The sequence below is a fragment of the Pleurodeles waltl genome, chromosome 5, assembly GCF_031143425.1.
Source record: "Pleurodeles waltl isolate 20211129_DDA chromosome 5, aPleWal1.hap1.20221129, whole genome shotgun sequence".
NCBI classification, from domain to species: domain Eukaryota; kingdom Metazoa; phylum Chordata; class Amphibia; order Caudata; family Salamandridae; genus Pleurodeles; species Pleurodeles waltl.
The window spans coordinates 1,604,820,879-1,604,830,739 of record NC_090444.1 but is presented as its reverse complement, the minus strand read 5'-3'; the positions used below and the strand labels follow the sequence as shown (position 1 = coordinate 1,604,830,739).

General features: G+C 45.4%; 1 pseudogene; it reads left to right on the top strand.

The window, feature by feature from the left end:
- Window positions 1-4,154: 4,154 nt before the first annotated feature.
- LOC138297577 (U2 spliceosomal RNA) lies at window positions 4,155-4,333 on the top strand (annotated as a pseudogene).
- The last annotated feature ends 5,528 nt before the right edge of the window (window positions 4,334-9,861 follow it).

Sequence of the window (9,861 nt, the reverse complement as noted above, 5' to 3'; positions counted from 1 at the left end):
GGGACATCCTGTACAACACATGCCCTCTCAAGTGCAGCAAACCACTTGTTAATGTCATCCCCCTCCTTGTAAGGGGGAACTTTCTTGTGCAGATTCCTAGAATCATGCTCTTTTGCAGGATGACTATTTGGAATACTGCTGCTGCCACTATGGGTTTCTAAACCCAATTTCTGTCTTTCTCTTTCTATCTCTAAGGACTGCCTATCTAAATCAAGCTGTTGCTTCTTGAGCTTCAGTCTGGTTTGTTCCACTCTCAATCTAACACTCTGTCATCAGGGTGGGTGGGTAGGGCATGTCTTGAAACAGAAGAATGGTGAGAATGAACAGAAGGAGACCTGGCCCTAACAGATGTCACACTAACATTCTGGCCTACAGAAGTGACACTTCTACTATGATGAGAAACAACACTATTACTGTGATGTGAGACAACACTCTTACTGTGATGTGAATTCACATCAGTACCAGCCATGCTAGGTGGCTCGCTAGGGGGCAGGTTGGAAAGCTTCCCTCCCACATCTTTTGCTAGGGGTGCCCCAGAATCAGAGTGGGAACCATCAGCTAATTTCTCACCAGAAGTGCCACCTAAGGTCTTATCTTGTTCAATGAGCATATTAACCAACAGTTGTCTTGAGGGATTCTTCCCTACCCCATAACCTCTATCTATACAGAGACTCCTTGCTTCCTTCCAGCTAAGGTTGTCATAAGCTATGTTGGACAGATCAAGAGTTTGGCCTGTACCAGACATTTTAGACAGTGTTTAAGGGATAGAAAAAGTGAGAAAAAAGTTTTTCAGAACTTTTTGAAAGACTGCAAAAAACTTTTAAAACTTTTAAAGAACTTTTTAGAAAGTTTAGAGGTACTTTTCAGCACTTACTAAAGAAGTGAGAGAAGAAAAGCAAAACTTTTTGGTTAGGTGTACATACACTGAACTTGTTTTGTATATTTTTCTCTTATGAAAAGTACAATGACAAAAGTGGTAAGTAGTTGCAAAGTACGTATCCCACCGCTGCACAACCAATGTAGGAGGCTGGACTGGCTTGTAGTGAGTACCAAGGGTTACTTACACCTTGCACCAGGACCAGGTATCCCTTATTAGTGTATAGGGGTGTCTAGCAGCTTAGGCTGATAGAAAATGGTAGCTTAGCAGAGCAGCTTAGGCTGAACTAGGAGACGAGTGAAGCTCCTACAGTACCACTAGTGTCATATGCACAAAATCATAAGAAAACACAATACACAGATATACTAAAAATAAAGGTACTTTATTTTTATGACAGTATGCCAAAGTTTCTCAGTGAGTACCCTCAGTATGAGGATAGCAAATATACACAAGATATATGTACACAATACCAAAATATGCAGTAATAGCAATAGAAAACAGTGCAAACAATGTATAGTCACAATAGAATGCAATGGGGGCACATAGGGATAGGGGCAACGCAAACCATATACTCTAGAAGTGGAATGCGAACCACGAATGGACACCAAACCTATGTGACCTTGTAGAGGGTCGCTGGGACTGTAAGAAAACAGTGAGGGTTAGAAAAGTAGCCCACCCCAAGACCCTGAAAAGTGGGTGCAAAGTGCACCTAAGTTCCCCAAAGAGCACAGAAGTCGTGACAGGGGAATTCTGCAGGAAAGACCAACACCAGCAATGCAACAACGATGGATTTCCAGACGAGAGTACCTGTGGAACAAGGGGACTAAGTCCAAAAGTCACGATCAAGTCGGGAGTGGGCAGATGCCCAGGAAATGCCAGCTGTGGATGCAAAGAAGCTGCCACCGGATGGTAGAAGCTGAGGATTCTGCACGAACGACAAGGGCTAGAAACTTCCCCTTTGGAGGATGGATGTCCCACGTCGTGAAGAGTCGTGCAGAAGTGTTTTCCCGCAGAAAGACCGCAAACAAGCCTTGCTAGCTGCAAGGGTCATGGTTAGGGTTTTTGGATGCTGCTGTGGCCCAGGAGGGACCAGGATGTCACCAATTGCGTCAAGGGACAGAGGGGGTGCCCAGCAAGACAAGGAGCCCTTTCAGAAGCAGGAAGCACCCGCAGAAGTGCCGGAACAGGCACTACAAAGTGGAGTGAAACGATGCTCACCCGAAATTGCACAAGAGAGTCCCACGCCGCCGGAGGACAACTCAGGAGGTCGTGCAATGCAGGTTAGAGTGCCGTGGACCCAGGCTTGGCTGTGCACGAAGGAAATCCTCGGTGAGGGCACAGGAGCCGGAGAAGTTGCAAAACACGCGGTTCCCAGCAATGCAGTCTGGCGTGGGGAGGCAAGGACTTACCTCCACCAAACTTGGACTGAAGAGTCACTGGACTGTGGGAGTCACTTGGACAGAGTTGCTGAGTTCAAGGGACCTCGCTCGTCGTGCTGAGAGGAGACCCAGAGGACCGGTGATGCAGTTCTTTGGTGCCTGCGGTTGCAGGGGGAAGATTCCGTCGACACACAGGAGATTTCTTCGGAGCTTCTAGTGCAGAGAGGAGGCAGACTACCCCCACAGCATGCACCACCAGGAAAACAGTCGAGAAGGCTGCTGGATCAGCGTTACAGTGTCGCAGTAGTCGTCTTTGCTACTTTGTTGCAGTTTTGCAGGCCTCCAGCGCAGTCAGCAGTCGATTCCTTGGCAGAAGGTGAAGAGAGAGATGCAGAGGAACTCTGATGAGCTCTTGCATTCGTTATCTAAAGAATTCCCCAAAGCAGAGACCCTAAATAGCCAGAAAAGGAGGTTTGGCTACTTAGGAGAGAGGATAGGCTAGCAACACCTGAAGGAGCCTATCAGTAGGAGTCTCTGACGTCACCTGCTGGCCCTGGCCACTCAGAGCAGTCCAGTGTGCCAGCAGTACCTCTGTTTCCAAGATGGCAGAGGTCTGGAGCACACTGGAGGAGCTCTGGGCACCTTCCAGGGGAGGTGCAGGTCAGGGGAGTGGTCACTCCCCTTTTCCTTTGTCCAGTTACGCGCCAGAGCAGGGCTGGGGGATCCCTGAACCGGTGTAGACTGGCTTATGCAGAGATGGGCACCATCTGTGCCCATCAAAGCATTTCCAGAGGCTGGGGGAGGCTACTCCTCCCCAGCCCTGACAAACTTATTCCAAAGGGAGAGGGTGTAACACCCTCTCTCTGAGGAATTCCTTTGTTATGCCTTCCTGGGCCAAGCCTGGCTGGACCCCAGGATGGCAGAAACCTGTCTGAGGGGTTGGCAGCAGCAGCAGCTGCAGTGAAACCCCGGGAAAGGCAGTTTGGCAGAACCCGGGTCTGTGCTAGAGACCCGGGGAATCATGGGATTGTCTCCCCAATACCAGGATGGCATTGGTGGGGCAATTCCATGATCTTAGACATGTTACATGGCCATATTCAGAGTTACCATTGTGAAGCTACACATAGGTAGTGACCTATATGTAGTGCAGTGTAATGGTGTCCCTGCACTCACAAAGTCCGGGGAATTGGCCCTGAACAATGTGGGGGCACCTTGGCTAGTGCCAGGGTGCCCACACACTAAGTAACTTAGCACCCAACCTTTACCAGGTAAAGGTTAGACATATAGGTGACTTATAAGTTACTTAAGTGCAGTGTAAAATGGCTGTGAAATAACGTGGACCTTATTTCACTCAGGCTGCAGTGGCAGGCCTGTGTAAGAATTGTCAGAGTTCCCTATGGGTGACAAAAGAAATACTGCAGCCCATAGGGATCTCCTGGAACCCCAATACCCTGGGTACCTCAGTACCATATACTAGGGAAAACTGACAAAAGAACGCACAGGACAACACACTATGTCATATGATTTTAATTTTGCATGCTTCAAGCATGGCATGTGAAGAAAATAAGAGACTTTCTGTGGAGAAGTTTAAACTGTATAAAAGAAGCTATGTGGATACAGAAAAACGTAGCTATTTTTCAACATAAACAAATATCAAGGAGAGACTGTCAAAAAATTGGTTTCAACAAGATGTATACATATTTTTTTTTATTTTGGTTCAGAATGGGCAAAACAAAATTGGAAATTTTATAAATGGTTTGAATAGGTTTTTAAATGAGAAATGTAAAAATCCCAAATTGTTATATGTTTTTGTAAACCTTTGCTTTCTTTTAAAACATTTTTGGTAAAGATCATTATTAATTTTGTTACCACCTTGTAAAATTGTGAACTAATTTTAAATAAAGTTTATTTTCATTTAAAAAAATCTGTTCTTATCAGTTTAATATCTGATATGTCCTCAATCTGGGGACCATATATTAAATGGATTTTTGGAACAGGGAGATGGAATAGGAGCTTGCTCTGTCCACTCCACGCATCAACTTGGTATTGCAGTACCTCCAGGAATGGTGCACTTCCCCACCCGGGGAAAAACATGCTGTTGAAAAAAAAGACGAAAAAGCAAAAGTAGCGTTTCACTGTCTCTCTGTAAAGTGGCGCTAATGTCTTTGGGTGTAAATAAAACCAACCTGGCCACTTTGTGGCAGCTGTATCTTGTTTTATTTATGTCGTTATTTATTTATTCAGTTTTATATTTCTGTGGTATTTTATTCCCTGACTCTCTCCCCCCACCCCACCTTTTTTTTTTTTTTTGTCCTCTGCTCAGAGGCTTCACTTCGGTGGAGAAAAATGTCAGAAAAAGACTGCATCTTCAGCAGTGTTTTTCTTTTGTTTTTGGATCAATTTCACAGGGTAGCGAGTGATGGAAAAGAGGCAAAGCAGAGGGCAAGAGTCCTTTCTTCATCTACCTCATTTTCAGCAAGTGAAGAGGAGCAAGATAGAAAGAGCAAGATAGGAAAGGTGAAAGAGAGAGAGAGATATATATATATATATATATATATATATATATATATATATATATATATATATATGGGGGGGGCAGCTGCCTTTGGCAGAAGAGAAGAAGTGGGCACTGTCCATGTCTTCTCCGGGCAGAAGGAAAAGACAGAGTCCTTTTCCTTCTTTGCCCGGCCACGAACGGCCAAGCCTTATCTATAGGCCTAAGCTCTGCCTAAGCAGAGTCCTGGGCAAGGGAGGGCGAGGTGCCGGCCGCTTGCTGCCAGGCTGCTGTCCAGGGTGGCCTGACCTTCCCACCCAGGGGCTGGACCCAGTGGACAGGAAGGGGAGGGGCATGCAAAACCTAGAAACTGGGCAACGTGGGTATGCTAATGGACGCATAATGAGGCGACTGCTGAGAACTCTGGGAGCAGGGAGACACCCTGACGCCAGGGCCTCTTTTTTCCTTTCGCCACTGGCTGAGCTCTTGCCAAGAGATGGGGAAAAGAGGCGAAAGGTCCATCAACGGTCAAGGAAAGGACGACTCCAGCCCGAGTCAGCCAGGGAGACCGGCCGGTGAGGTGAGAATTCTGCCACCTTTCAGGTTATCGCTTCTCGGCCTTTTGGCTAAGATTAGTGCTTGGTTTACTCCGAGCACATGTTTTTTTGTCGAAGGGTCGGAATCCGAGCCCGGAATTCCTTTTTTTTACTGGGCCTGCGTTTCCCTGGCTTGTCCGGGGCCAGGCTGCGGAAGGGGGAGGGTTTTCAGGAGGACGCTTTTGGGCAAATCTCCAGGGGCACTGGGCCTTCGCTCCACGGCTTGTCCGTGGCAAGGCTGCGTGTACCTGGGGGCGACCTCGAGGCGAAGTCCTACATCGCTGATGCCCAGACATCGGTGAGCTTGGAGTGCACGGCCTAGGGACACTCAATTGAAAGATTTGGAGGTGCTGGCATCAGAGTCCTGGTGTCAGAGTGAGGGTCCCTGAGGGCACTGTGATAGTGCACGGCCTAGGGACACTCTTTTGAGAGATTTGGAGAACTTGCAGAAGGATATCTGCTCACGCACATAGCTGTGTTGAGCTGGAGGTGCTGACACCAGAGTCCTGGTGTCATAGTGAGAGTCCCTGGGCGCACTGTGTTAGTGCTCGGCCTAGGGACACTCAAGAATAAAAGCAACAGGTATCTTCCATCACCCAAAGAAGGAACACCTGACCTACGGTCAGGAAAACACATTCTAAGTACTGTGTACCAGAGGGTGGTGGGCGGGTCTGAGAAGAAAAGAGTGGTGAGAGTCCCTGGGCGCACTTGGAAAGTGCTCGGCCCGGGGACATTCACAGTTTGGTGCAGTCCCACTGCAGAGACACCTAAAACAAAGCCCAGATGAGTTTCAACACAAAGTGAGGAGCCACAAAATCTAATCCAACCATGGTAGCTTCTAAGAGCTACGCAGCAGCCGCTGGCGGTAGTAGTAATGGAAATTATGGAAAAAAACAGAGGAATGGAAGTAACACATTTACAGGAATGAAATTCTCAGTCCGCTTTGAGATTTTGGAGGAAGCCAAACAAAAAAGGAACATGAATCACCTTATGGACACCGTTTTCAAGCAGGTATTTGGCATTAAGCCTGAACAGATTAAATGTATACAAGACTTTAGAGTCAGAGGGCTTTTTGATATAACATTTCTGAGTGAGAATGTTTACCAAGATTTTACATATAAACTGAATCAAAATAGGGAAAATACAGAGTCAGAAGGATATTTAATCACCCCACTCGCAGCACCACGAGAAATCCCCATGACGGTGCATATGTTTAATCCTTTTTCAGCACCGTCAGAAATAGAACTTTTTTTACGCAGATACTGTCAAATTGTTAGAGGAGGGAGTGAAGTCAGGAATGAATGGGGGGTATGGAATGGAAAGAGGAGATACATGGTGGTACTCCAAAGGGATGATGAAGGGATTGGAGCCACAAAACACCCACCTCTAAACTTCACCATAGGGCCAAACAGGGGTTTCCTTTACTACCCAGGGCAACCCATGTTCTGCAAAACATGTTTTCAGTTTGGGCACATCAAAGAACAATGTACAGGGGATATATGTAGGAATTGTGGCACCAAAGGGCATATGGCCCCTGAATGTAAGGCCCCCAAAAAATGTAATTTGTGTGGGGGTTTATCTCATCTTTATAAAAATTGTCCTGTAAGACAAAATCTCTCCTCAGAGAAATCAAGAGTTGAGAGTTCATCCCAATTAGATCAAACAGGGCCAAATGAGATAAGCCCAAGCTTTAAAGAATCGACAAAGGGGGAAGAGAAATCCCCCCTACCTGATCTTAATGCTAGCGAAAGTTTAGGGAAAACCTCACAGCCCCACCCTCAAATTGTCATCCCAGAGACTCCAGAAGAGAACTTAGTACAAAAAGAAAATAATATTGAATCAGGTGCTCGTGCCACAGATTCTAACCAAAAAACAGAAAGGCGGCCTGAAATTGATCTAGATTTAGAATATAGTCAGGAATGGCTTTTTGCAGCTCCCACAACTGGGTCTACTCATGTAACCCAAGGATCAGAAACGTTCTTTTCAACAGAAGAGAACATGGAAGAAGGAGAGGTAGACTGTAAGGGAGATGAACAAGCCAAAAACAAAAAAGTTACCAAAAAAACTAAAAATAGTGATCTCAAAGAAAGTCTTAAAGAAAATTTCCTATCAGAATCAGAAGAGGAGATGCCAACTGAGCGGGCTTCAAATGAAAGGGATTTTGAAAATTCCCCAAGGCAATCAATGAGGCAATTAGAGAGGTTGAAAAAAAGGAAAGAGAAAAGTAACCAACAATTTTCTGAAGAGGCGATTCAGAAAAGAAACAAAAGGAAAGCAACATCACAAAAAAATGATAATAATTCTAAAATAAACATTGTTCCAGGATCCAGGTACAGTGTACTCCAGGAGCAATCAGACCCAGAGGATCTTCTTTCAGAGGGTCCGTCTGAATCTATTACCAATCCATTGGAGGAGGGCAAGTCATTTAAAGATTTTCCCCCTTTCATGGGAAAAGAAGAGGAGATAACAATTGAGGAGAGCCAATCTTTGCTCCCGCAGGAAATAATTGAAATTGATCCTGTCGAATAATAATGCAAAACAGGTATGGATTCTATTTTTTAATGGCTATTGCTTTAGCCACCCTAAACGTCAGGGGTATTAGACAGCAGTCCAAAAGAGCTGCTGTCTTCAATTATTGTGAAAATTTGAAAGCAGACATTATTTTTTTGCAGGAGTGTGGCATTCCATATGCTGAGGATTACTCCTTTCTACAAAGAGAATGGAGACAAGGCCCATCATCCTGGTCAGGAGGTGGGAACAAGAATGCGGGAGTAGGCATTTTATGTAAAAATGAAAATGTTTCCATTTTGCAGGAAACTGTTATTTCCCCAGGGAGAGGTTTGTCCTGTAACTTAAAAGTAAATGAAACAGTTTTTAGAGTCATTAACATTTATGCACATACAGAGAAACAGGAAAGAAATGATTTGTTCAATGACCTAACCTTTTTTGTTACAGGTTCACAACCCACTTTCATTGCAGGGGATTTTAACTGCATAAGAGCTCCCCAAGATAGAATAGGTTCAGCTACACACTATAAATTAGACATTTCTTCTAAAACTTTAAATAACATCATTGACAATTGTACCCTACATGACACTTTCAAATCATGTAATCCAAACAACACAGGGTTAACATGGTTATCAGGAGATGGGAATACCACCTCCAGGATAGACTATATTTTTACATCAGAACACATTAAGGGCCATATTTATACTTTTTGACGCAAAACTGCGCTAACGCAGTTTTGCGTCAAAAAAATTAGCACCGGCTAACGCCATTCTGAAGCGCCATGCGGGCGCCGTATTTAATCAATGACGTTAGCCGGCGTTAGCCGCCGGCGCTGCCTGGTGTGCGTGGAAAAAAACGACGTACACCAGGCAGCACCGGCGTAGGGGGATATGGGGCTTGGGCGTCAAGAAATGGGGCAAGTCAGGTTGAGGCAATTTTTTCGCCTCAACCCGATTTGCGCCATTTATTTTCACTCCCAACCCCTATAGAAATGACTCCTGTCTTAGCAAAGACAGGAGTCGTGCCCCCTTGCCCAATGGCCATGCCCAGGGGACTTCTGTCCCCTGGGCATGGTCAGTGGGCATAGTGGCATGTAGGGGGGCACAAATCAGGCCCCCCTATGCCACAAAAAAAAACAAAAAACACTTACCTGAACTTACCTTAATGTCCCTGGGATGGGTCCCTCCAGCCTTGGGTGTCCTCCTGGTGGGGGCAAGGGTGACAGGGGGGGTCCCTGGGGGCATGGGAGGGCACCTCTGGGCTCCTTCAGAGCCCAAAGGTCCCTTAACGCCTGCCTTTTGCAGGCGCTAAGAAACGGCGCAAAATCGGCCGTACGTCATTTTTTTTGACCCGGCCACTCCCGGGCGTGAATTTTGCCCGGAGTATAAATCCGACGCACATGCCTCGGAGTCGATTTTTTAGACGTGAACGCCTACCTTGCATCTCATTAACGCAAAGTAGGTGCCCACGCTAAAAAATTACGCAAACTCCATGGACTTTGGCGCTAGACGCATCTAACGCCAAAGTATAAATATGGAGTTCGTTTTGCGTCGAAATTGCGTTAAAAAAAACGACGCAATTCCGGAGCAAACGGAGTATAAATATGCCCCTAAATGTTTATCCTCCAAACTACAAGACAGTTGTTTAACTGATCACCAGACACTCATATCCAAATGTGATATACCCACGCACAACATAAAAGGTCCAAGTTATTGGAAGCTAAACACCACAACTTTACAGGATGAAGAGATCGTTGCTTTATTTAAAGGTCAATACCAGATATGGCAAAAGAAAAAAGGAGATTTCCAAAACTTGATTTTGTGGTGGGATTTCATGAATAAGCAATGTAAAATATTTTTCACCCACATTGGAAAACAAAAAGCAAAAGAAAAAAGGAAAGAGCTTTTTGATTTAAATGAAAAACTAGCACTGTTGGGTGAAATGGAGGACGCAGGGGTAAATGTTAAAAAACATGTAATTTAGACAAAAAACGCAATAAGGAAATGG